The sequence below is a fragment of the Phalangium opilio genome, unplaced genomic scaffold (assembly GCF_054372755.1).
Source record: "Phalangium opilio isolate 3A_F unplaced genomic scaffold, DU_Popi_V2 ptg000024l_1, whole genome shotgun sequence".
NCBI classification, from domain to species: Eukaryota; Metazoa; Arthropoda; class Arachnida; order Opiliones; family Phalangiidae; genus Phalangium; species Phalangium opilio.
The window spans coordinates 1,636,751-1,657,813 of NW_028324155.1; the positions used below are offsets into that span (position 1 = coordinate 1,636,751).

General features: G+C 34.3%; 1 protein-coding gene across 4 annotated transcripts in view; it reads left to right on the plus strand.

Moving 5' to 3' along the window:
- Positions 1-1,123: 1,123 nt before the first annotated feature.
- LOC149692068 (uncharacterized) overlaps positions 1,124-21,063 on the plus strand; it is a 30,138-nt gene continuing 10,198 nt past the window's right edge. For 2 of the 4 annotated variants that reach the window (XM_089867722.1, XM_089867726.1), the window contains exon 1: positions 1,125-1,499. The gene's annotated coding sequence lies outside the window, so the exon portion shown is untranslated. Of the gene's footprint in view, positions 1,500-19,819; positions 19,847-21,063 lie in introns of those variants that run through there. The other 2 variants (XM_089867727.1, XM_089867724.1) reach the window with 2 other exon arrangements.

Genomic DNA, 21,063 nt, shown 5'->3' on the forward strand with positions numbered 1-21,063 from the left:
TATTTGTCATTTCCTAAGCATACATTTCCCACCTGTGTTACAACTAACTGACTCTATTAACTTTGGTACTAAAGTAGGGCACCATTGCAAAGCTAGTAGCAGATATTCAATTGATCAAAAATACGGAACTATTATGGGACGAAAGTAATTTATCGATGTTAAGTTGCCATATTTATCATTTCGACCCAATGTTTAACAGGATCTAATTTTTTAAAACCCAAGAGTATGTATGGGGTTGTTGCAAAATATGTTGACTGGGTTTGGCTCCAAACTCTCTGTGGGTATTCTCTCGACCACCAACTCTTCAACATGCAGCGTTTACTCTCATCTTTAGTCCCTATTTCTCACGTCAGTGGTGCTGTTGCTTGCCCAAAAATTAAAGGGTTACACTCTTCTGTACAATTTTCGCGACTCAAACAGTGCAGGCCGGACTAAGGTTTCTAGTTCACATACTCTTGTTCCAAGTGTAACGTTCAATAGTTAACATTGATCGTGTTAGTTTCAGAAAACAAATGAACTTTCTTGACCTTAAAAAGGGATACGGACATGAGTAAACAATTTCTGTGAAAATGAATTTATGCAAAGTAAATAATTGGAACCACCCCAGTTAGAATTTTAAAATATGGGATTACACGTTTAAAAAACCCTTTGGCACTTTACACTCTTTGGACAGTGTTTTCTTTTTTGAAAGAAATACCTGTCGAGCGCCTCCTAATTTCCTTCCAATTAAATGTAACAGATATTGAACCCAATTCACGTGACTTTCTAGGGTAAAACAAATGCTCAAAACCCTATTCAACCAATCCAATCCAGTCGGTCCCTTCCTGCCTAGGTTTTGGCATGTACGTTGTATTTGAGGAGACGTTTTGGTAGTTGGTTTGGTTGTGTGATATAATAATGGAATGCGGTCCGTCACGCTCACCTGCGGGCGAGTGAACTTCAAAGGTGGGGAGGCAAAAACACCACTTTGTATTTCTACCCCTATTATGTTAATGCATTTATAAAATAAAAACGGAAAAAAAATCGTGATGGAGGAGGAAAATTTTGAAGGGAGGGTTAGTAGAAATACACTCGGGTCGTAGTGGGACGTTCGTTTCCTTAATAGCAGGTTCTACGGTCTCAAGGCCCGTCCTGTGTGCTGCGTTTCAACAAATACTACCCTAACAGAGACGCATTTGCCGGAGTTCGTCCGAAAGGAACGCATCTCCCCATCTTAGGTTATATAGAAACTGCTTTGGTATCGCGTAGACGGTGTATAATGTTCATTTAAGTGCATCGGGAGCATTATATACGTAAAGAGGGGCCCCCGTATCACCCGTACTAAATTTTTCTTTAAACTTGGCGTGTCTTTAGAAGTTGTAGTAGTCCATCCATTCAAGATGTTTTGATTCTCAAACCGTTTCTCACGTTCGAAGTTTTAAAAAATTCGTTACAAGAATCTGTGTTTTTTGGAGACTTTTCTTGATGTTTTTCTGATTCATCAAACACGTGGATAAACCGTAAGTTTATTTTGATCTTATTTTTATCATTTAAGGGTACTGGAATTTGAATGAAAGTAACTCTTCAAGGTAGTTACTAATTAGGGTGCAACGTGAAAGTCAGGAATATAAATTGTTATTATAATTAACGGGGTGGTTTGACTTGGTTACTTTTACCTCGTAACTCAGTGACAATAATGGATTACTCGTTTGCCTTAACAGTCCTTATAAGCATATGTGTGGGAAAAACGCTAACTCAACAGGCCCGTGAGCTATTTTGAACGTTTCTTTTTTAAGCTAGAGAGGCCACACATTTCGTTAAACAATGTATGTATGTATGTTCATTTCATTTATGGGTTGGTTGTCTCTTGAAAAATATCTGACGTTAAGTATACACGAGGTTTTGAATTCAGGTAAATAATTTCGGTGTTTGATTTACAACGCAGTAACGTCATGTCTATCCGCTATTGCAACTTTGTGTATTCAGTGTTAGACATCACGTCATCGCGAAATAATATTTCTTAGACAATGAAATCCTATCAAAGTCAGGATATATGACGCATAGCAATGAACGCCGACAATTTATCCCGTAATTGCGGTCAAGTTAGAAGTGACGTTACTAAAATTATATATATTTTAAGAGACAGTTTAACAAAGTGTACTAAGCTTTGTTTAATTCAGTCAGATTAATGTATTGATTAATTTGGATTCCACTGATTAAAAGGTACTCTGATACCAAATGAGTGAGTGATGTGCCCCTCGGTCTAGCCTTTTAAGCTTTTAATTACACTGAGTAAAAGGTACTCTGTTACCATCCGAGTGATGTGCCCCTCGTTCTAACTATAAAGCTTTCGATTGCACTGACTAAAAGGTACTCTGATACCAACTTAGTGATGTGCCCCTCGGTCTAACCTTTTAAGCTTTTGATAATTTTCACTTTAAATTGAATGAAAGAGTTAATTTCAACTTTATATTACCCAAAAGGTAACATCTTCGAAACTTTCCAACAATTCCTAGTTCACTTAGAGGGGAGAAAAATCACTGTATTCAACTAAAACTAGTTTCCCGTGAAATTTATAATTCACGTTTTTATCTATCTCACAACGTAACAATTACCCATCAGGTTAAGAAAAAAAGATAACAGGAAAACAGCAAATACGAATTTCCACCCAATTTGTTACGCATCTGACGAGTTTTTAAAATGAAACAGGTTTAACGCGGTTATACTATCTTCCCGAAATATGAGACCATTGTCTTACATGAGAGTTAGAAACTTTGTGACTCAATTGATAATTAAAATAAAACAATGATTTCCAAAGGACTGGTTTGACAGTCAACAAATTTGAATTTGGAACGCAAAATTTTAATAGCCGAGACCAATAATTGGTATTTTATGATTTAAAACTCAACTGGAATCAACATTTCAGGAAAAGCAACAAAATAGATGCATTAAAGGGAGTATAAACTGAACTGAAAGTGTTCTGCATGTTTGTTAACTTAACTAGAGCAGATTTCTCCTAACATCTACATCTGTTAAACACTAGACTGGTAATTAGATGACATTCGTGCTCACATCTAAACTTTGAACTTTATACTCGCTTTAATGATGTCACAAGTACTAATAGCGTCTCCCTTTAATGATGTCACAAGTCAAACATTTGAAAATATCGTACAATAAAAATATTGAGATTGATTGAACATGCATTAAGAAGTCGTCTTAGGAAAATCTGATTTCTAAAATTTTGATGATATTAGCAGACTAGATTATGTCCCCAAATAGATGTAAGTAGGTTCAATCATAAACTATTGGGAAAATGTCGGGGTGAGGGCAATGTGGTGTATACATAATGCGAGGCAGCTGCTACTTCTAAAATTATATTAGAGGAAGCGGGGGAGTAATTTTGACAGGAAGGGCGTTTTGAAAAAAAGCACTTTTTTTTCTCATATTATTTTCATAAGTAGTCATTTTCCAGATTTACCGCGCAATGGAAATATTGCGCCTTAATGATATATACCGTGTCAGTTTACAGTAAAACCAAAGGCTAGAACATCCATCTATATTATTTAACATATACTCGAGTAACATTGAAGGTCTACAAAAAAATAAAACTCCATTTAAAAGTATTTAAGTACTCACAACTTAGATGATGACTTTCTTTCTTTTCAATGGAAGAATCTGTTTTGAACTACAATTTTCCAATACGGATTGTCGGGTTCTTTGAGTCTAGAAATATCTAAAATAAATAATAATACTTATTTATTTAACAATAAAAAAATAAAGGTAACTAGGTTAAGTATTTTGCGAGTGGGCGACAGCCCACGTCATTTCAATAACGGGATTTTATCTGTCTCCCAAATATATATTGAAGGAATTATAGAAGATATTTCAAAGTGTGTAGGATGCGGTTACTTTCCCAAGAAAAAAATTAGAGATAAAGGTAAAAGTCGTGAAATAAATTTTTTTTAAATGATTTAGACCTAAAATGTAGTTTTTCTTTCGATGTAATTTGAACGTTTGTGGGTCTTTCATGGATAGAGAGATAGGGGTCACTTAGAAATCCTACTGGCATTATTATGGGCACAGCCATAAGCGGACTTTAGTATCTGTAGACCCAGAACGAGATTACCTGGATTTGTCACGTGTTTGGCTGTTTCATCCAAACCTCCCATAGAAATTCTACCTACTAAGTTTAATTAAAAATGACTATCTATTAGCATTTTATTTGGAGTAATTTTACTGGAGCAGCAATGGAAGCTTCCCTCAAAGTTTATTACTCTACAGCATAATCTACATAATTAATACTCCACGTTGGCAGATGGCTTTAGTGGCCAATGAAAAATGACGTAAAATGATACTGGTAATGAAGTCTACAATGGAGCGAGTAATAAATAGTTCTTGACAAGTCCCCGAGCTAAAAACGTCTTAAGAATGTTAATTAATCACACCACGGGATACAGTATAAAAATTACATCTCGGAGGGCGATTGTGAAATCATTAATTATTTATTAGATGTAGATGTACTAGCTATAGTTAATCGATATAACGGTTTTATCTTGCCAATTTATGCGAGAATTTTAAGCGTATTACCGGTTGTCCACGTTAACTACTATTACCTTGATATTACATACCTAAGAACAACTGTACTGATAGTAAGGCCTAATTTGTTAAAAAGCCAAGTCAAGGGTATTTGGATATCCGCTTTGTACCAGGTGTACTATTTTCATTAATCAGGTTAAATGAGAAAGTTAAGTTTTTGCTCAACTCTTTGCTCGCTCTATTTGAGTTTGTTGTTTGTTACAAGTTAAGAAGCGTATCATTTAAAACAAATTAAACAATTACACTGTACTACAAGCTTTGCAAAATACACAAAACATTAACGTGGCGTAACCCTAACTTTTTCGAAAATATTTTAGACTAAACCTAGCTCGGTCTCTTTCTCTTTTTATTTTTCAACGGTAAACGGGCTAAACTTATGATTTGCAACGTACGTTTCGTGTAACACAGCTAGAGTTAGGCCATTTCCTACGCCGGTTGTGGCTGAATAATCATGTAGGCCGTAGTCATTTACAACTACAAGAGCTCTTTCATTGTATATTTACCTTTAGAGAAGTTTCTAGACACACGTATGTACAGTATAGCGAGTAATCTTCTTTAGTATACACGAATTACTTTCTTAAGGAAAAAACTATGAAGTTCTTTTTAAATTTACAGAAAACGAAATGTTTCGGCCATTTCATAATTATGATTATCCTTGAAGTTTAAAACGCGGCTAGCGAATGTATGGTAAAGAGCCGAGGAGAAAGTTAATTTCATGCAAGCAGGTCTAGGTCCGATTTTTCGTTGTGCAAAGTCCAACCTATTTTTTATCGAGATTTTTTATTAAAAAATTAAAAATGATGCGATCTCGAAAACTATAAACCGTGATATATTATTTTTCTTTGATTTTTTTATGCTTAGTTAAATTTTTTGCGTTTAAATTCATTACTAAATTTAGGGGTGGAGGGATTCAATAAATTTTAATATAAAATTATTTACCAGTGAGTTCACCCATTATTGCTCCCGGATTTGGCGCCCAGTTTTGAATCGTTAAATTGAATTAACCATCATAACATAATTTTAAACGAGTTAATAAATAAATTAGCTAGCCTACACAAATAGTTTACCTATTTTCAACATTAGAAATTTAATATTAAATGTTTTTTTTTTCAAATATTCTCAATTTAAACTGATATTCAGAAAAGGTCAAGAAAATAAAACTTTGTTCAGATGCATTTTAAACTGGTTAATCTTGATTAATAAGCAGGGGGTGTCTTTTAAATATAGAGGTTAATCATATTCAAGAGGTTCTCTTACCGTCGGAAGGTTCTTTACCTTAAATTCAAACCCGCTGAGCTTTCAGTCAAAATATTAATTATGGAAATGGGTGATTTTATTTTCTCAGACAATTTTTTTTTCCAAACCAATTTTTCTACGAAGTATAAGCTTTGGGCGGAGATTATTTAAAAATGAACGACATTTCCTACTTAACCGAAATGATTAATCGTTTCTAATTAGGTTTCTGTCGTTATACATAATTGCAATTAATTTTTAATTAAAATTTTTTCGTTTTATTTGTTATTCAAAGAATGTCAATTTTATTTCAATCCATGGCCCAATTTATTTTCTTACTTCTTATTCCTTTCTAATTTAAATATGAAAGAAACTTTTCTAGTATTATTATTATAATATATATTCTTTGTTTTAAGTGTGGAAATAATACACTTTCGATCTTTAGAAAGTTAATCAATTTGTTTTCTTTTCCTTTTGTATTTCGTAAAACCTTTTTATAATGATTATTAAGAAATGGTTGGTTTATAATTGCGGGGCCTTAATTCGTTGATCTATTTTTAATAACGTAATTGTTTAACTCTACAATGAGATATAATTAGAATTAACTATTTTATATATTATTGCGTATATATGCCGTAACCAAATAACCAACGCTGGCGTTTTAAACAATGTCCTTACAACAATATTTGAGTGTATTGTCCACTATCTAATGTTACTGAATGTATTTGATTAAAACCTCTCTAGGGGGTCAAGAAAATATTATTTTAAAAAATCCAAGTGCATAGAACTATCCATAGGAGAAACCACAAACCTTAGTGTTCACTTTGAACATCGTAACTTTGGCAGTACGTTATCTATTGTTGAAATTTAATATATTCGGGGGTAGAGAACTTAAAATAAACTTGGCAAAAATTATCCAAACAAATCAAACCAATATAAAAATGCAAATTCATTAGCCTCACTCACCAATAATAAAGGATTTGATATGGTCTATTAATTATTTAGACAAACCATTCATGGACAACTTCCCATTTAACAAAACCCTCTCAACTGAACCACAAAAACCACCACCAAAAAATCACTTCCCGTACATACATTTCAAAAATAGACGTTTTTCCAAACCAAAATTACCAAATACCAAGTTTACCAATAAATTTATCCATTTACGGATGACCTGGTAAAACGAATTTTAAAAATACCGTATGGCGTATAAGGTAAGTAATAAAACAACCCTTAAACATTAACAATCTTTCGAAAGAGTAGGACGCATCCATAGGTCAAGGCTAAAATTGGGGAAAGGTCAACAAAATTGCTCGCGCGCGGATCTTGAGTTATCCGCTTTTTATAGAAAATTCGAGCTAAACCCAAAAATAATGGGAGGAAAAAAGAAGTTACAAAACACTTAAAACGTCTTGTCTAGAGACTCAAAACGAACGATCAGGGATGCACTAAGTATTTCCTCGTGTCTGGAAGGAACTAGGTAGGCCTAAAAATCGCGGTCATCCGCATTATAAGCGTGGGAGATGAAGGAGTCAAGTTTTGAAGTTAAGTTTTTAAGCTTACAAACTTAAACGAATCCATCGAACCAAATAGTAACTCTAAACTAAAGTTCCGGAAAGGTTACGTCAACCATAACATTGCGCAAGATGTAGTAAGCCAGCCCGTCACACAGGACACAGGCTCCAAATAATTAACCGCCCAACAACAATAACAGACCCTTAGTCCTCGCATATTTTAATGCATATTGCGTGCAATTCGTCTCCCGCCTTCGACAAGGTTGATAAATTAGTGGCTAGACGAGGTTTCACGTTTTTCACCTCAAAATGCCGTATCAAGGTGTCGCGAGACAAAAAAAAATAACAATTCACAGAAGTGCACGTCGCGCGTCTCACGAAATGGTTTTAAACTTTCTACGCAGTATAGATTTTTAAGCAATAAAATTAAAAAAGCATGCAGGATCAAAGTTAATTAGGTATAAACGTGCCTGAGGCTCTTTGTGATAAAAGAATTATATGGGGCATCCAAGCTTTTATAGAAAACCATATAACTTTTTACCCAAAATCATACCAAAAAAAAAGACAGCTTTAAATAAATTTCTCTGCAGCACCACCGGTAGCTAAATTTCTCCCCCAAACATTAAAATTTCAATCAAATAGAAAGAAGCTATGATTTAATAGTAAGGTTAATAAAAGTGACTAACTGACCTAGAAAATGTCTCGAATTAAAGGCCATAGGAGAATATTTAGGGTGTTTTTTTTTCTTCTTCTTCTTTTTGATTCTAGAACTTTTAACAAATGTTGCTTCTGGGCCTATTCGACCCTTTGCGAATTTTCCTAAATAAAAAAGAAACCACGTCCAAGATTCAGGTCATTCATTCCCTTTTTGAAAGATTGTACGTACGCAGGTTGAAACTGTATGTACAAGACATGAAATGAAAAATAGTGTCTTTCTTATGCCTTCTAGTTATTATTTCCAAGTGTGGCTTTCATTTCAAAAAATCGAAAGATTCTTATATAGATTTGGGACGGATATGTGAATATAGATTTCGTTATCCCTTTAGGATATCGTGTGGGAAATTAAATGAAAATATATCACCATTAATGAAAATATTTCAACTGATTTAAAGTGACGATAACGATGGTTTATTATTTGATAATTATAATTATAAACGCTCTCTTTTACATAATGATCCTCGTTATAAGGAAGATCAAGGTTTTGCTTTTTTTGGATTAAATTATCTATATTAGAAATAATTGGAGATATTACGTAATAAACAAGCCCAAAGGGATTATATAATTTTTTTTTCCATTTTTAACTTTAAGTATAAGGGGAAAAAATTATTAAAATGAGAATGTTGTTTTGAATTTAAGTAAAAAAAAAAGGTGAAATCTGATTAATCATTAAATAATAACAAACATTATTTCAACAAGGAAAGGGCGATGACACGATTATTTTTCTGCGCATTTATTAATTAAATTTTATTTATTAAAATGCGAATTGTTCTTTTGCCAATTAAATTAAATAAAAGATGAAATCTGATTAATCAAAATTCAATACCAAACATTATTTTGGTAAGGGCGTTGACATGTATTTTTATAAATGAAAATTGACACATTTACGATTTGATTTTATAATTAATTTTTAAATTTACACCCATCCCATCCCAATTTAAGTGGTAAATTACCTCCGATTGTATGTCTTTAGGTATGATTTTATCTTATACCACCTTACAGTATAGCCAAAGGGTAACCGCGACTCGAAGTTGATCACGTTTGAAAGGAGTACACGTTCAAAAAAAAATGGTTCAAATCACGATGTGACAATCATATTTTGAAACACGGACGGTGCTTATTACTGCGCACTCTAGGGGAGACTTATTACATGATAAAGGATTCTAAATCGAAGCACAATGAGTCCTTAATGTACTCGCCAGCAATACGGAAGTGTCAGGAGTAAAAAAAATTGTGTAAAGGAAAATTTAGGCTTAGCAATTTTCATTCAATTTTCTTCATAAAGATAATTTTACATCTGTAGTATACGCCGTCAATTCTATTCATCGGAGAGGGAACCTTATAATTTTATACGAACAAAGAAAGAGCTCTTATTTTAATTAAAGATACTGTTAAGATTCTACGTGAGTGGAAAATTATTCAATGAGAACTTATTTTTGTTTGTTTCATAGTGGGAAGGAAGGAAGGTGGTTAAACCACTTTCAATTTGAAAACAAGGCATAATTCTATTATATGAATTGTTTTATTTGTTGGATTCTAAACATAAACCAACCGCGATAAGGAAATGTTTGTACAAACAATGATTTCAATTCTAGAAAAACTGAAATTTATCTTACTAGAATGTCTATAAATACGCGTTGAAGTATCACACGTAAAGCTTGACCCTTTTTCATAGTATTGAAGTTATAAATCATTCAAATTTAGTTAACATTAGAATTAAAATAATGAGTACTTCAAATTGGAACTTTATATATATACTTCTACATTATTATGAAGATACAAGCAATTAACTAAGTTTAGACCTCAGTATTGGATGATCATTACCACCTGATAGATTTTTTACCGTTCAAATTTCAATTGCTTATACTTTCTTTACGTTACCAAAAATTGGATACACATGCTATAGCGTTCCATCTGCGTTTTGCGAGTAGAACCACTTTACATTCTTCAATATGCAATTTCGATAATAAATAACAAGGAAAGAACTCCAATAAAAATGTAAATAGGTGTGTAACATCGCGTGTTTAGAGCCTGTTTACGTTTATTTGTATATAGAAAACAATTCTAATTTAACATACCCCATATAAAATTTTGAAACTCAATTTCCTTTTATGTTTAAAACCAAACCGGTCTATTCGAAAAATTGAATAAACCTTGTTGAAGAAAATACAACAGGGTATCTTAGATCAGGGGGAAACAATCTACTTAAATTTCTATTTTAAATAATCGACATAAAACAAGAAAAGTCATCTATTGAATCTAACCCCAATTACTCATAAACACCACCAGGAAACTTTTGTAATGTAGCCAATGAAATAAACAACGCTTTAAGGTTTATCGTGGTTAAAGGTACGTTGACTTTAAACCGCACTAAGTATATTATCTCTTACATTAAATTAGCACACAATACGTATCAGCATAAGTTTATAAGATATGTTCCATAAGTATGACGCTTCTTAGAGTTGGTAATGCTAGAGACTTATTGAAAGCTAGTTCGAGAACGACAAGCGAGGATTGGCTACACGCTGTTTTGCAGGTAGTCTGCACTAAGCCTTTGACAGCGCCTCATCAGGCGTCGCTTTACCTCGAATCTATGACCTACGTAACTTCATGGCAAGCTATCATTAACCAGTAACAAACTTATGGAACATACCTTATGAACTTATGTTAATTAAGAGTGAGGGTGGAACCGATTTATTTGTTTATACCGTATAAATTACCAATTAATGAAGTATATTTTCAACTAATTACTATTTAATGATTAAATTAGTTAAAACTGGAAGTTCTGTCTGTACTCTTTGCATTGACCGAATAACCTCGAGTAAAAAAAAGAGGATCGTGCTTAGATTAATTAATTTCAAAAGAAATTGTTAATTGTAAACAATACAGTTATAAGTGGCACGGGTTTTGGGAGTGTGAAACACACGTTATTTGGGTCAAGTATCTTAGTTGGCGAGGTGCTTTTTAGACCTACTTAAATAAACACGGCAGCACCCAGAATACGTGTGGCGTTTTAATTGCGCAATTTAAACACTTCCTGAGGAAACGTAATCTCTCTTCATTGTATTCTACTTAAGCGCAAAGTTTATTAAATTTCCTTGTCCCTTCCTATACAAAGTTTCCAGACTAGGAGGATTGATACCATTTACACCAGGAGGCTAGGGTACTTGGCGCACAAAGTGCAATAGTACCAAGTAGAGTGGCTTCCTACTGTAATAGGTATCAGTCCTCTTTGTCTGGTGGTTCCCTTTAAAGATGTATCACGTTACCCCAAACGTGAACGTGAATTAGGAAATAATTTTTGAACAATAAGAGGAAATAATTTTCCCATCTTTAAAGTTCTGACTGACGTCAATTCCATTATGTATTACATTCGAAATGGCAGTTTGAAATTGCTATTGTTTTGAAAATAACATTTGTGTAATCGGTCACTCGCTTTGAAATTGAAATATTTTTAAGTTCAGGGTTAAGACTAAGCCAGTATTTACTGAAAAATATTGGGCAATTTTTAACGCTACTTGAAAAAACAAATTTGATAAATTGCGTGGAATTTAGAAAATTTTTGTCCGTTAGCAAAGACCTTGAGGAAATGGTAATCCGAGACAAGTCAAGTATATTTTTAAGGGTTGGCTGAAAATTAAAATCGACTGTTAAAAAATAAAATTTAATCGTTTTCGAAAGGAAATATTTCAATGTTTTGCTTGGAAAGCGTCGCGGTCACGATCATTTCTTTATAATGTTTTTCTTTTATTGCCAATATCTGGATGACAAGGAAATATGTGGGAATGCAGATATTCGTTACCGGTTAGGGATTAACTTGATCGAGTAACTCCCTTCCTGATCTGATTAGTTTGTTTAGATTTTAGCGACTCTTAGTCTTATTACGAACGAATAAACTTCAAAAACGTTTTGGCTCAAACAACCTTATAGACGACAAGGGTATATTATGGAACGCCGTTTCGGCCAAAATTATAGCTGGTTGTTGTCTAGATGGCGGGTTGTGGCCTACATGGCAGGTTGTAGTCTACATGGCGGGTTGTGGTCTAGATGGTAGGTTGTGGTCTAGATGGACTTAGAAATTTTTCTCTCTACCGAAATTTTGGTTCTTCACTGAGACTTAAGAAGCGTTCCACAGCCCCAGTTATTATATTTTCCGATGTATATGAATTGAATACTCTTACTTTAAATAACATTTGTGGAAATTTGTGACATTTCTTTATTCAAATTTTAATGGTCAAAATCTAAATGAATTTTCTGTATAATTTAAAGTAATGACTTCACGCCGAGGGGTCGGACAAATGGCGTTTTTGTATGATGGATTTTGAATATATGATTTTGATATTTTAACGCTATTCTTTTGGAGGGCATTTAAGATTTCACTGTTAATTTTTTCATGGAAAATATTTAGGGATTTTGGGTTTTCGACAAAAATGTATGTGATTTTGAAAAGTGTCCAACCCCCTCCGCTTGACGCGGTAATATTGCATACAAAACCAGTTTATCAAGCATAATTTATGATTTCATACATTTATTTATTGATTTATTGAAACTGAAAAAAAAAATCCTACAATGAACGCCGCTTCAGTCTGATGTATAACATTTTTCAAAGAGAAAAAACTAAGTCCATCTAGACCACAACCCGCCATCTAGACCACAACCCGCCATCTAGACCACAACCCGCCATCTAGACCACAACCCGCCATCTAGACCACAACCCGCCATCTAGACCACAACCCGCCATCTAGACCACAACCCGTCATCTAGACCACAACCCGTCATCTAGACCACAACCCGTCATCTAGACCACAACCCGTCATCTAGACCACAACCCGTCATCTAGACCACAACCCGTCATCTAGACCACAACCCGCCATCTAGACCACAACCCGTCATCTAGACCACAACCCGTCATCTAGACCACAACCCGTCATCTAGACCACAACCCGTCATCTAGACCACAACCCGTCATCTTGACCACAACCCATCATCTAGACCACAACCCGTCATCTAGACCACAACCCGTCATCTAGACCACAACCCGTCATCTAGACCACAACCCGTCATCTAGACCACATCCCGTCATCTAGACCACAACCCGCCATCTAGACCACAACCCGTCATCTAGACCACAACCCGTCATCTAGACTACAACCCGCCATCTAGACCACAACCCGCCATCTAGACCAAAACCCGTCATCTAGACCACAACCCGTCATCTAGACCACAACCCGTCATCTAGACCACAACCCGCCATCTAGACCACAACCCGCCATCTAGACCACAACCCGCCATCTAGACCACAACCCGCCATCTAGACCACAACCCGCCATCTAGACCACAACCCGTCATTTAGACCATAACCCGCCATCTAGACCACAACCCGTCATAAACATAAGTCTATAATATTCGTATAGGTCTGTTAGATTCGCTTATGTCTCTAAGACTCCCATAAGCCTGTAACATTCGCATAAAAGGTGCAACAATTCTCTACTTAATTAGAACATAGATTAGATTTTCTTCATTTTGCTCTTTTATTTTAAGTCTAGTGTTCCAAGTTTTTTCGAATCAATATTATCTCTGAATGCCATTAGGCTAAAGATTATTGGTTAGCCGACTATAGTCCAAGGCTCGCCCATAAGGGTCCACCTTGAAAGGGCCCTATAGATATGGTTATTGTTTAGCCCAGTCTTATAACGTCTAAAGACGGCTAAAATGATTATTCAATCCGTAATCGGTGTGCAGGGATTATGAGAGTGATAAGCCCCACGTGAATTACTGATCCCGATTTGGCTAGTGTCATGGCTGAGGAGCACAAGATAGACTAAACTAGACGACCCAAGGGCTCGTAATAGTAGACACATCGTACCGTACTTAACAGTAGTAGAGAAAATTTTAGTGAATAGCCCCTCTATACCCTACCCTAATGAGTGAATAGCCCTTCTATACCCTACCCTAATGAGTGGATAACCTCTATATACCTTACCCTAATGAGTGAATAGCCCTTCTATATCCTACCTTATGAGTGGATAATCCCTCTATACCTTACCCTAATGAGTGAACAGCGCTATCTTTTACAATGCTCAAATCATTTACAGAGCATTAAATCAGAGTGAATAGCCCCTCGATGCCCTACCCTAAACAGTGATAAAATTATTACTCGTTTAAATTTACTTATGCTGTAATTGTAATATCGAAGAACAGATAGTTTTAGTGATAATCCCCTCGATGAGTTTACAACATAGACTTATGCCGATGCACACTTATGGCATCTTTTATAAATTTTTAACATGAACTTATGTCCAGAAGCGTTTGAAAGAGAAAGAATTCGGTAAAACACCCAACTTGAGTTCTTTCTTTGTGTAAACCCCGAACTTTATATTGTATCATGAGTTAATAATATGTTAGCTCCCAATAAGTTACTCAGGCTCCATAGGCGTAATGTATCCAGAGATTTCTTCTCATTTCGCCCGCGCGGGAAAAAATCCGAATGTTGGTCTCTCTCTTGTCGAAAAAAAAAATCCCGCTCGTATGGCTCCTCGACCTCGAGTCGTCGGCTGCTTTTTCACCAAGGGAGTGTTTTAATAGTGAATGTTTATGTTTTAACAATTTAACATTAAATCATGGCGTTTTTGTCAGTACTGAGACAAAAAAAAGCAGGAACTCAATGTAATTTACCGATATTGATAAAGAATTGTAATTGATAAGAGTTGTTATTGTGACTTGAAACCAGAAAATTATACAACTGAGCTAAATCCAATCCACTTAACTGTTTTCTTAACCGAGGCTACTGAGCGAAATATTCGGCTGCTTAAATAGCTCCGATATCATTGGCTAGCTTCCACTACACGCGCTTCCGGAGAAAAACCGGAAAGAAGAGTAAATAAGATTTTCGTTCCCGTGGCGGCCGCAGAGCGTCGCATATAATTGGGAAGCCGGCGGCGCGGGAGAAAACGCTGGAGTATTAAAAAGAATTGCCTGAGTAACTTATAAGAAGCTAACATATTATTAACTCATGATTGTATTGAAAGTTCGGATTCTTAGAAAAGTCACGGCTTAAAGTATGAGAAATTTTATCGAGAGAATGAAATTTCTCGTTTTAGGTAAGGCAATATGATAAATTTGTGTTCATAAAAGACTACAGATATTACTGTTTGTTCCTTAATATTTTCACAGTGCTTCTGCATTGCACTGTTAGAGATAGATCATAAGCCTTTCCCCTTTAAAGTCAACAATTAATGAAAAATATCGCCTTAACATAATTTATCCCTTTCCACTCTAAGTGCGTTCATTACCATGTGCGTTGTACATTCACATTTGCACTGTTATAGACAAATCATACTGCCCACCCTTTGAAAATCAAAAATCCCTTTTTCACTCTCCCTTTAAAAAGACGAACGCTACTTTTTCAGACCAAGCCAAACTAATAGTAAATACCCCATCGTTAGATGTACGAGGTGACTAAAAATACAGAAAAATTAGCCAGCTTCGCAAATTCTTAGAAAGTACTGTATCCGTTATGCTTCAAGTCTGAAATTTCCCTTTTTACTTTATTTTGACGCGATTTTTCAAATTCCGGTCTAAATTCTATTAAACTGTTATGAAATTGTTAATTAATCGCAATAGTTTAGATTCTTGACTGAAATTTACTATTCAACTTGAAATCATCATAACTTTGATTTTATCGACCAAGGGCACTTTCGAAAAAAACTCAATTTCAATTATAAAAAGATGATTTTACTAATTCCGTATCAAAACTAAAGCTAAATGGTAACATTCTACAATATGTAGATATATTGCTATACAATATCAACAATACCAAAAAGCTGCAGTGGGATCATAATATAATAGTGCGCAATAAATTATCTGATGGTCTTCTCTTTAAATAAAAACTGGAGTGAACATCCTCTTAGTAGCTTTATGTTCCTTTCTCGATGCATGGGCCAAGAATACTTGGCCCATGCTCGATGCCATTTTTAAAATAATTCAAATGGAATCGCTTTACACTAAGTGATTTTTGTATTGTTCGTTCCTTATTAAAATGTTCTAATTAAGTAGAGAATTGTTGCACCTCTTTTGCGAATGTTATAGGCTTATGGGAATCTTAGAGACATAAGCGAATCTAACAGACCTATACGAATATTATAGACTTATGTTTATGACGGGTTGTGGTCTAGATGGCGGGTTGTGGTCTAGATGGCGGGTTGTGGTCTAGATGACGGGTTGTGGTCTAGATGACGGGTTGTGGTCTAGATGGCGGGTTGTGGTCTAGATGACGGGTTGTGGTCTAGATGACGGGTTGTGGTCTAGATGACGGGTTCTGGTCTAGATGACGGGTTGTGGTCTAGATGGCGGGTTGTGGTCTAGATGACGGGTTGTGGTCTAGATGGCGGGTTGTGGTCTAGATGGCGGGTTGTGGTCTAGATGGCGGGTTGTGGTCTAGATGACGGGTTGTGGTCTAGATGACGGGTTGTGGTCTAGATGACGGGTTGTGGTCTAGATGGCGGGTTGTGGTCTAGATGGCGGGTTGTGGTCTAGATGGCGGTTTGTGGTCTAGATGGCGGGTTGTGGTCTAGATGGACTTAGTTTTTTCTCTTTGAAAAATGTTATACTTCAGACTGAAGCGGCGTTCATTGAAGGATTTTTTTTTCAGTTTCAATAAATCAATAAATAAATGTATGAAATCATTAATTATGCTTGATAAACTGGTTTTGTATGCAATATTACCGCGTCAAGCGGAGGGGGTTGGACACTTTTCAAAATCTCATACATTTTTGTCGAAAACCCAAAATCCCTAAATATTTTCCATGAAAAAATTAACAGTGAAATCTTAAATGCCCTCCAAAAGAATAGCGTTAAAATATCAAAATCATATATTCAAAATCCAGCATACAAAAACGCCATTTGTCCGACCCCTCGGCGTGAAGTCATTACTTTAAATTATACAGAAAATTCATTTAGATTTTGACCATTAAAATTTGAATAAAGAAATGTCACAAATTTCCACAAATGTTATTTAAAGTAAGAGTATTCAATTCATATACATCGGAAAATATAATAACTGGGGCTGTGGAACGCTTCTTAAGTCTCAGTGAAGAACCAAAATTTCGGTAGAGAGAAAAATTTCTAAGTCCATCTAGACCACAACCTACCATCTAGACCACAACCCGCCATGTAGACTACAACCTGCCATGTAGGCCACAACCCGCCATCTAGACAACAACCAGCTATAATTTTGGCCGAAACGGCGTTCCATAGTATATGATGGAACGAGTCACGTCACGTGTACCTTGCGGCTCTTTTTGAGACTTCAATTAAAAAACGAAGGTCGACATATTTGGTAATTAGATTAAAACTAGGCGACTGTCAAATAGAGATGCGAATCACAGAGGATATTATGGAGTAATATTTAGGAAAAATTAAACTACCGTTTTTTTCGGTCATCATATTACTACAATTATGATATATGATGGGTAAATTAATTACCCATGCAAGGATTAATTTAGAAAAAAAGATCTAAAATGGTTATTTACTCCTGTGAAATTCATAAAAAATCTTCAACTTTGTGATGAAGGTCAGGGGTCAGCTTTAAGTATGTCCAATTAATAAATGACTAATATCCTAAGTGCCTAGGGCTCGCCAATCATAAAATTAAACAGAATTTTTACTAAAAGAGAGTAAAATTTTCTGGTTCATTATACCATACCATAAACACTTAAAGATTACGAAAACACTTACCCCTCAAATATTATTTCTAGCGAAAATTATATTTAAAAACACTCATTAAATAATTTCCATCGAATGTAAAACAGTAATTTTGGTCCAACTAGGTCAAAAACGAGATTTTTACTCAAATCCAGCCACACCCATTAATAAAAAAATATATATCTTTAAACATAAAGGTATTATTAAAATTTCGCTGTCTCTTCGTTAATATATTTTTTTACTCGTGATTTGAGGAAGATAGCCCCTGAAGAAGTTCACTCACTTTTTATATTAATATTAATATTAATATTTACTCTGTAATTATTAAAATGAAAAAGTAGAACGATGAATAATACGGAAACGGAAAACATAATAATATAAAAATCAATTCTAATAAACTATAGGAAAAATAACAAAATAACAATAATAATATTAAAAAATAATGCTAGTGAACCTTTCATTTAATTAATCAAGAGATAATTTTTTTTATCTCTCATCCTTTGTTATTAAAAAAAAACAGGTAATTAAACAAATATATGTCTACAATACTTTCACGGCCGACTAACCACACATATTGACACAATACTCCCTATTTTTTATTATTTTTTATTAATAAATCATAGTAAATATTGGGTTTTTTCTTTTATCCTAAATTTTATTGGAAATTATAAACCGCATAGCATCTTTCGGTTGATTTGTTGCAGCTACTATGGAGTAATATTTATGGAGACTTAGCTGAAATTTAAGGCACTTTTAAAGGGATTTTTACACCCACTCCAATAAAATTACTCTACGGAAAATGAAATGGAAAAAAATAATAGATATTTATGGATGTAATGTCAATTTTAAAATATTAAGGCTGTCTTTACTCTCTATCTGTACAAACATAAGGGTTAGGAGGTTATTTGGATCTAAAATAAAAATGGAAACGGATTTATATGAAACGAAACGATGTATCAACCTATTTTTAAACTTTCCGAAAGCATTATTAGATTAATATCCTTTACCCAAAAAGATGTGGAGAAATGATGTCTGGAAATACTTTGAAATATAGATCCGGTTGTAACTTACTAATTTATTTAATGATTTGAAACTAATGAATGTTATAGATCGAGTATGAGAATCTGGAAAAACCACTTATTAAAATGTACCAGAGGGGACCTTCACTTGTAAAGTTTATTTATGCGGGCGTTATTGCAACATTCTACAGTAATTTTTAGTATTCAAGCAGTATTTTGGTGTACTTTGTGTTTTCTGATATAAAATTATAAATAATATAATTATAATAAATATGAATCATATTTTGTTTCAATTGACCAAGTGTCCGATCTCTCTTAAGCCTTCAACCCTTTCAACCAATCGTACTTACAGAAGCGGAAAATAAATTGAAATTAAATTCCGAAAAAAATATATAATTATTTGCATAAATTATAAATTTAAATGACTCAAAAAAGAAGGGTTTTGAAAGTCAAGATCAGATATGACCTCATTAACGTATTATTGTTTTTATGACGGCGTATCCTGTAAGCCAGACGTATTTATAAATCCGTCCAAATTTTGATAATTAATTCTTATAGGAACTGAAATATAAAATATCACATTGTATTAAATAAATTATAATAAACGTTTGTTGGAAAATGTTGGATTAGCGGGTCACTGAACCTTATACTAAATCGTACATACAGACGTACGTGTACGTGTACATGTACGTGTACTTCTATAAAATAATCCCTTCCGTAAGCTACCAAAGGTATATACGTCATTTTTATTTGAAATTAGAAAAATTGATTTATAACATCATATTTTTTTTTCTGTTATTGTCCTTGTGACTTTGCTTAAATTACGTATGTATGATAGAATATACTTGAAATTAAGGTAGATGTTGTATAGACGCCAATATGTATATATATTTACTGTATACGCAAACACAAAAAGAAGCTCGTAAGTTAAAACAGGTGTTTATGCCATGCGTCGAAAAGTTTCGAAACTTATAGACGCGTTTCCCCCGCATCATATAACACTAGTAGAACTTTGGATTTTGTTGGCAGTTTCTGAATGTACTTTGGTTAGGGCTGACGTTGGTTTTCTCATTTCTGTTAAAAATGGTATGTACGTTTGTGTTGCCAAGTCTTATTTATTTTTAATCGAAAATCTGAGGAAAATGATTATATGGTAAATGTTCAAGAAAATGTGTAAAATAATTTGGGGTTTTTTTAATTAAAAATTTATTGTACACTGGGACTCAATTTTGTTGAGTCCCAGTCAAAAATCAACTATAATAACAGGAGAACTTCAATTATTCAAATTTAAAATGGCTATAAAGAAATGAAAGAGAGAATAAAAAGATTCTTGAAAAGCAATTGAACTATCAGAGGTCATCCTTTAGAAATGACACCTTATCAAAGTTCTTGGCTTCGCAAGCGACTTGTGGTGTCCTTTAAAGTGCAAAATGTGTTGTTTTAAACAAATAAACGCGCTCCATCAAAGCTTAGAAAGGAGACTTCCATTCCTTAGCATATTTTCTAAAAAATAAAATACGCTGGTTCACATTGTATTCGTGACCCCAACACTAAAACGCATCGAAATTCACCAATCAGATTTCACTAAGTCGAGCACCCATTTTTGGCCAATCTAAATAACCAATCTAAAATACGTATTCATCCCTAAATACACTCGTAATATATATAAGTCTAAACTCGTGACGATGATATCAAAACAAAATATTCGACGATGCCACACCCAAAAAAAAAATAAATCCATTAAAATATTTCTGCATTAAAACCTAGCTCATGAAGTTACAAAAACACGTTTTTTTTTTGCTTTATGTGGTTCACGTGCGTAGACTTGTACTTGACCGTGAATATCGTGAATCGCCCCGTGGTTCTAGGCCTATATCAAAGGGAGTATCTTTTTTCCTATGAGTATATAGATCGGGGCGGGGTCAGTTATGTTATGATATAATATAATATAATATAACATAATATAATACTATCAGTTTTCGTGAATCTTTCGCGTTAGAACTTAGAAGAAGAGCATGCGGTTTCTTTTTAAACTACTAACCGAAATATTTTTAAAGTTAAGGCTAAAGATATATAGTGTGTTCTTTTTTATTTGGGGGCCGATATTATTGTTTGTATTCGAATCGTGGGTGGATACCACGTGACTACATCCGTTTTGAAGGTTTTTGTCTGGTTGCCAGTTAGGCCTATATTTGAGCCAAGAAAGTGGGCCTCTTTAAAGAAAATAAAAAGGGCGAGGGGAAAAACACTGGCGTAATTTATTGAATATATTATTTCTCAATATGGTATTTTGAAGAGGAACA